The sequence below is a fragment of the Bactrocera latifrons genome, unplaced genomic scaffold, assembly GCF_001853355.1.
Source record: "Bactrocera latifrons isolate USDA-ARS-PBARC rearing strain unplaced genomic scaffold, ASM185335v1 scaffold_59, whole genome shotgun sequence".
NCBI lineage: Eukaryota > Metazoa > Arthropoda > Insecta > Diptera > Tephritidae > Bactrocera > Bactrocera latifrons.
Genome location: NW_017537256.1, coordinates 127295 through 134084, shown reverse-complemented (window position 1 = coordinate 134084; position 6790 = coordinate 127295). Strand labels below are relative to the sequence as shown.

At 31.4% G+C, this 6790-nt stretch overlaps 1 long non-coding RNA gene across 2 annotated transcripts in view; it reads right to left on the bottom strand.

Moving 5' to 3' along the window:
- The window catches only part of LOC108974768, a 12186-nt gene extending 5615 nt beyond the window's left edge, over positions 1-6571 (bottom strand). The window contains exons 1-3 of one of the 2 annotated variants that reach the window (XR_001993825.1): positions 6461-6571; positions 3611-3800; positions 84-583 (exon numbers count right to left, since the gene is read on the bottom strand). This is a non-coding gene — a long non-coding RNA (uncharacterized LOC108974768). Of the gene's footprint in view, positions 1-83; positions 584-873; positions 956-3610; positions 3801-6460 lie in introns of those variants that run through there. The other variant, XR_001993826.1, reaches the window with a different exon arrangement.
- Positions 6572-6790: the final 219 nt, after the last annotated feature.

The following is a 6790-nucleotide window of genomic DNA, read 5'->3' as shown; positions in this document are numbered from 1 at the left end:
AAATAAATACAAAAATAGTATAAGTCAAATAATTTATTTTTTGTTTTTGTTTTTTATTTATAAAATAATTAAGTTCGACTCACCTCATTTTCTGACTAAACGAACGCCATTTTTTTGTTGACATTTGTCCTTATTTTACGAATTTTAATGTTATTTGGAAATGCTTTTACGCGTATTAATTCTATTATGTAAGATAGTGTTCTTGTTGTTGCCAGAATACACGATAATACCGTTAATTAATTACTCCAAACTATTTTCCATGAATTTGATGGTGTTAAATAAAAAAAAAACCTAACGAAAATGTCGTACCAAACATACACAGGATATGTATGCATGTATGTGTCTGTGCGTTTTAAGTGCAGGTGCCGACAAAAATATTTATTATATGAAAATCATGTCTAGATGCTGCTATTATTGTTGTTGTTAATAATAGCGTGTTGGTGATTTAGAAAACGGCTTCATAGAAAGCCCACAGCAGGCCCAACAGGACGACCAGGATGAGGAAAGTGGTGAACAGACTCTTGGCTTCATTCATGTTGTTGCTGTGGTTGTTTTGGTTTTTGTTGTTGATTGATTTTTAAAGCTGTACGATATGTGTGCGAAAAAATAAGTATAAAAAAATTATAAAATTGGTGGATCAAAAGCTGAGGTTTTGTAGTGAAATTTTTATTTTTTAACTTATGCTTAAAAAATGCTTAACACTAGATACGTCTTTTTGAAAATTAAGAAATTTAGAAAAAAATAGCACAATTTTTATTCGAAACTTGTATGTCCTTAGAAATGTTATGTATGTTTGTGTGTATATGTGTGTGTGTGTGTGTATATATTAATTTATTTTATATAATTTTTTTTGGGTATTTAGCAATCACGCACCGCTAACGGTAAATAGCTTAATTGATCGGAGCACACCGTTCGTACCGAATGCCTCTGAAAAACTGGCAATCGCATCTGCAAGAATTCTCCACAATGACCGCCGGCATTGAATCGAAAGTGTGCCGGCGGCAGCAAAAGGAATTACATATGCACACAGCACATATCTAAATATGTATGTACACTAGTACATTTGCCATAAACATAGAAATATTAAACATATGAATTTATGTTCGAATGTAAAAGCCTGAGAACTGGCGAACTGTGTGGATTTGGCCGAAAATATTTAAATATGTATCTATATGTATGGATGCATGTACGTCCAACCCATACAAACACACACACTCACTGGCCGCGATCATGGGATCATTGGCGAGCACTCGTTGCTTTCCAACAAATCCGCTGCTTTCGTCGCGGCCAAGTGCGTGTGTACGCCGCTTGAAGCACGAACGGTTTGCCGGCAGCCTTTAACCGCTACCGTTAGTAGCGGATGTGTAATGACCGAGCAGGCGTTTACCGATTATTGACATGGAATTGTGGCGGATCGGTTTTGATTTTGTGTGGGCGCAAAAGATCTTCATACAAGTTGTGGCAAATAAATTTTTTACATTTTCAAAAGGAAAATGCCAATTTCATTTCATCCGCTGGCAGTGAGGCAATGGAAAAAAAAGAAAATAAACAGAGAAATTGTACGCTTTAGCAAAATGGCAAAGAGGCGAGTGAAATTTTTGTACAACACAAGCTTACAAGGGCTGCTGTAAGGGATTTTTGGGATTTTAAGGCATTAAGGGAATTTTGAGATAATAAAATCAAAACGGGTTTATCAGTTTAATTGTAGGTTTTTAAGGCGATTTTCTAGTCTAGATACAAAAAAATCGATTTTTTGTTATTTTCAAAATTTAACTATTCTAGGATATATCTGAAGAAGGTTTTTCAAAATTCAAATTTTTTTCGGAGATATAAAGATTTTGCGAAACCAGAAACTTTAAATGCAATTTTCTCGAAACAGTCTTTATCACAAAATTTGCAAAAGCAAAGCCGATTTGGAGAGTGTTCTTTATAGACTTGTCTATTATTGCAACTAGCCATATCCCCAAATATCTTCAGAAAAGAATGAGTTTCGCTCACGCTTCGCTCAACTTAAGTGCTATTCCCAACACCATCATCCATCGTGAGCATTCATTATTGGATAATATTCGACCGAATGGACCACGTCCAGCACGTAGTGAGGAAAATATAGCAGTCTAAAGTGTATGCGGACAATCTCGGTTCTATTCAGGCCTTGGGGCAAAACATCACTGTTGTGATTGACCAGTTACCAGTTTAAACGCTCGAACAAGTCGTCGAAAATTGGACTCAACGAATGAACCATCTGCGACGTAGCTCCGACCAACATTTGAAGAGATAATCTTAAAAAACTAAATGCCAAAGAATGTTCTTTTGAATAATAATAAACAATCCTCATTCAATTTTAAGTTTATGTGGTTTTTCAACATGTAGATGGTTGTATGTTATTTTTGTGTAATTTACTTAGACGATTGGATATTATTTTTTGTGGAAGTTCATCAAAATTTCCTTAGACGACTGGATATTGTTTATTGTTGAAGTTCATCCATATAATTTAAAATTCCCTTAGAGAGCAGCACGTAATTTTTTGTGGAAGTTTATCGAAATAATTTCTTTAGACGTATAAGTACCCTAAACCATGGTTCAAAATCGAATTCTGAAGATGGTTATCAGAAAATAATGATCTACATACCTTTCGTATGTATATATCCATCGATTTAGCTGCGGATGTCGCATAAATAATGAATAATGGCAGAATATTTCAAAATACAAAACTTTCATTCAGAAATAGACGAAATAACTGCCAATTAGGAAATTTCGTCAAATAATTATCAAACTTTACTGTCATTATGCTAACGAAAAGCTGACAGTTGACAGCTGGCTGTCATTTCTAAAATGGAAAAACATAGCTTCTGTGTTAAGCGAATATACATAAGTACATAGAAAAGTAGCAACCCTCGTACATTTTTGTTGCAAAAATTAATATGTGTGCGTGTAGGTAAAAATTTTACGAAACTCGCTTCCACTGGCGGCCATAAACCTCTGGAATTAGAACAAACAAAAATAAATATGTTTTTACATACATTTCCTTGAGGTATTTATTTTTATGGTACAAGATTTTCTCATTCTTTTTGCCGACCCATATAATTATATGCATTCATGTCATGACAGAACGTATAATTTTGACGTATGCTCACCATTATAATTTGTTTACAGCATAATGCGGCAATCATTTATATATTTTCCGCTTTATTGCTTCATTTGTTTAACACAAAATATTTGAAAAATAATATAGTTTTCGACTCCCCGTTGAAATAGAATTTTTTTCCCCGGGTTGTTTATAAGAAACTCAATTATCAATTTCACTTCCATTAGTGTTTATAAAGATTGACAAATTGATTTGTGCATATTTAAATGGCTATCTATTGCATTAACAGCGGGTTGCCGAAAAGTTGAGATATAACAGAAGAAATGTGAAGACCGCTCGGGGTTTACTTACTTTTTTTAAAAAAATTAAGTATTGCTGAAATTTTCCTTTCATGCAAAGAAATGAATAAATGAAGTGAATCGTGAAAGTGTGTCAATCTGGATATACGTATATATTTATAGATATATATTTTTCTGTAAACAGTTATATTTTGCTTCAACATAAAACACCATTAATTAAACATACCTTTTCTAATGCTAGACACGCCATATCCTTATAATTTACGATCGCAAGAAAGACACCTGTGATCGCTGTTGTTGTTTTGTTTGATTGATTTCCAGCTTAAAAGATGGCATACAACAGCCACAGAAGAATCAATAGCACAGCCAAAATGGCAAAAGTGGACATCAAACTGCGGACTTCACTCATTTTTTAACTGCAAAATAAGAAAAAAATTTTACTGCAAAATAATAAGATTTTACCTAAGAAGTCTTATTTAATTATTTTATGAGTTCAGTGTACCAAATATACATGACAATTGCTGCTAATCAGTCGAATTTATTTTCAAATTCTTTAAAATAGTATTATTTACTGCCAACAGACTTGTTCTGTAAGCAACTGATAACGAAATAAGCGCTTAGACTGTGGGAATCCTCTCTATTAACCGCCAGTAACAGGGACCAGTTTATAATACTTAGTAAGTTCTAAACAATATGACGGATTTTCGAAACCCTATGGAGAACCCAACCACTGCAGTGCTTTCCAAGCAGATATCACAGCAATTAAAGAAAGCCTTCATGTTCTGGCAAGGAATGTACTCACAACAAGGCATATATTTACATATACAGATTGCTAGGCGGCTTTAAAATCACTAAAGGCTCTTAGCGCTTCGACAAACTTAGTGAAAGAATGACTTCATCTTTTAGAAAGTCTAACATCTTATTTCACTATAAACCTGCAATGGGTTCGAGGTTGTAGACTGCAGAAAAGAAAGAATTTATATGCCTAATACTTCTTCTAAGCAAACCTGAGGATTTGTATAGAGAAAGGGTTTCTTGATGACTTTTCAGAATTTGCACAGATAAAACTTCGTACTGCCGTCATCAGAAACACGGTGTGGTTCACAGAGGAGACAATAGAGTGATCATAAAGAAAATTAATTGCGGAATATTGATAGTTAGAACAAATTTTTGTATTGCAAACTGAAAATTATCGATAATACTTCTTGCATTCAAAACTTTCTCACTTAGGTAGATATCTTTAAGAAATTTGACATTGGTTTTTATTTAAGTCAATAATGCAATCTCTACAGAAGTCGTTTAGCTTGGATCACTATGGCATATACTACTGCCATACAAACTGATGCAACGAAATCAAATTATTCTACGAAATATTTTGAATTCGTGAAGGGTATTATAGCTTCGCTTTTTTTCTTGTTTTTCATTAGCAGTTTTATTCATAAACTAACTACTATTTTAATGCCAGTTTTAACTTTTTTTCTTTGTTATCCTCGAATAGTAAAACCTTTAGATATCACAAAGCCTAGAACCTTTTGAAACAAATGAATTAGAGAGTATAGGATTGTCTTGAGTTGAAGAGTATAGAACGTCATTGTAAAAAAATATTTAAATGGTGGAAGTGAAAGCCCCAAGGCGATTTTTTTTCATAAGTAGATTTACTCTATGCCTTTTTGTAAAAAAAATATCCAAAATAATATACAAGTAATGCAACTCGATATTTTATCAGCCAGTTCTGGAAGACGAATATTTCTAAACAATAAAAAAATTATGAGACCACTTTATCATAATTTTCAACTCACTAGCTACAGTTGAGATCAGTCAGACCTAATAAATAAAGATATATTAAAAAAAAAAATAGTTTTTTCGTTTTGTAGCAGAAAATTAATAGTGGAATTTTCGCAGAATTCTGTGGTATTTATTAACGCCGGCATAATTTTATAAATATAATAAATAATAAAATTCTTCGGTAGCCTTTACGACGAAACTATTTTAAATATTTGCAATTTAAAGACAAATTTATGAATCAGTCATCTTTGATGTGACCTTCAAGTTTTCCTTAAACTTCAGCAATAAAAAGTAGACAAACAATAAAAATTATGAAATTGCTTGAAGCTTCAAAAATCTCTGCTTAATATCTGTGGTATTCCTTATTCGCGCACCTAATTATAATGTTAGCTAATCAAAAGCTTTCATACGCTCTTTTTTTATGAGAAACATCATCATAATTTATAAAAATATATAAAACCCGACGTTTGGACTGATTTTATTGGAAGCGCGCCAAATATTTGCGCTGCTACTTTTTTGTTTATATAAAAAAAATCGAATATTGTATTACTTTTAGAAAATCAAAGTATTTAATTTTGGTCGACCGAAGCGCATTAAATGGTGGGCCGACACCCACACGACACGCGCGCTGGCGAAAGGCGTTAAAAAAAGAAGAAATTATATAAAAAAGCGTTAAAATTGCAAAAATATGCAAGCACAAGCAATAAAATTGCAAAATTTCCCAAAAAAAAATTCGAAATGCCTTTGCGTTGAAAACATTATTTAAAGAAATTTTTTTTTTCAACGAAATTATGAAAAAAAAATATTTCTTTTACATTAAAAAAAAATATGCAAATAAATTTTTTTTGGATGTTAAAGAATTTTTTTTCAATAAAATTATTAAAAAAATATTTGTCAAAAAAATTATAAAAAAAAATTTAAATACTAATTTTTCTAAAAAATATTTCTTTTGCATACGAAAAAATTTGTTTGCAAATGTACATATATAAAAAAATTTGCATTTTTTCCGAAAATAAAAATTTATATGTAAAAGATATTTTTCATTGGCGCCGCCTTAAGTCAGCCCATTTAAGTTACCATTTATCAGGGCTTATATAAAAAATATCGACCTTTAATATATGCTACATAATATGAGATATACTATTTCTATTTTATATAAAAAAATAATGCACCGTTCATAATTTCATATTCAAAAATATATAATTTTATAATATATGTACACATGTATGTATGTATGTGTATATTGTTCAATTAATTTTATATTCTATATATTTTTTATATTCTCACACACCTTTTCTGCAAATCACACTTGAATTGAAAAAAACTTTGAAACTTTTTTTTTGTGATAATTTGCTCTGAGAGCTAACAACTGTTGGTTTGAAGACTTCGGGTCTAACTAAAAATCCTTTGCATCTATATGGTTCAATGCAGGGGTAAATATTTTCAACAACTTTAACATTCACTCAAGTGTTATACTCAAGCGCCACAAACACACACTTATAAATATACATATATCTACTAACATATGTGTACATAATACACATACTAAATTTAAGAAACTGCTGCAAATTGCTTCTTTTTTCAAAAAAAAAAAAACGAAAAAAATATACACCATAATATG